The sequence below is a fragment of the Molossus molossus genome, unplaced genomic scaffold, assembly GCF_014108415.1.
Source record: "Molossus molossus isolate mMolMol1 unplaced genomic scaffold, mMolMol1.p scaffold_m16_p_9, whole genome shotgun sequence".
In the NCBI taxonomy this organism is placed as follows: domain Eukaryota; kingdom Metazoa; phylum Chordata; class Mammalia; order Chiroptera; family Molossidae; genus Molossus; species Molossus molossus.
The window spans coordinates 75,991,607-75,992,334 of NW_023425403.1; the positions used below are offsets into that span (position 1 = coordinate 75,991,607).

Here is a 728-nt window from a genome sequence, read left to right on the forward strand (position 1 = left end):
CTCATCTATTGATGGACTCTTGGGCTATTTCCAGATCTTAGCTATTGTAAATAGTGCTGCTATGAAATAGGGATACATATATTCTTCTTGATTGGTGTTTCAGGCTTCTTAGGATATATTTCTACAAGGAGGATCACTGGGTCAAATGGCAGTTTAATTTTTAATTTTTTTGCAGAAACACCATAGTGTTTTCCATAGTGCCTGCACCAGTCTGCATTCCCCCCAGCAGTGTACTAGAGTCCCCTTTTCTTCACACCCTCGCCAGCACAAAAACGATGGTTAGATGCCATGAAGTAGGTGGCAATGCCTTAACCGTATGTGTGTTGTTAGGCCCGACGGCCTCTTCCATCCTTGTCAAGGGGAGTGCTAACCTTCTCTCCTTTCATACAACACATGCTTTTTTTTTTTTTTTTTAAATAATTTAAGTATGTCGTTTATAGACAGCAGCATACACCAAGGCCTTGATATTTTTTCCTAACCCTAACAAATCTACAATTTTTCTTTGCAAAGGTTAATCTGTTTGTTAAAAAAAAAAATGATAATATTACTTTACTTTAATTTTTTTAATTTTAGGGAACGTTTTTTAAAAGCTGGGGTCAATGAAACAAGGACGGGCTGGGGAAATGAGCCTTGCTGGTCCGCTTTGGCTCACTAATAAGTCAGAGAAAACGAAGCCTTGGGAACTGGTTCAGGGCCTTTGCCTGGTATGAACTTCCACTGCCCATTGC

At 39.6% G+C, this 728-nt stretch overlaps 1 non-coding gene across 1 annotated transcript; it reads right to left on the bottom strand.

Moving 5' to 3' along the window:
• Positions 1-267: 267 nt before the first annotated feature.
• LOC118623117 lies at positions 268-393 on the bottom strand. Its single transcript, XR_004958219.1, has one exon. It is a non-coding gene; the product is annotated as a U6atac minor spliceosomal RNA (small nuclear RNA).
• Positions 394-728: the final 335 nt, after the last annotated feature.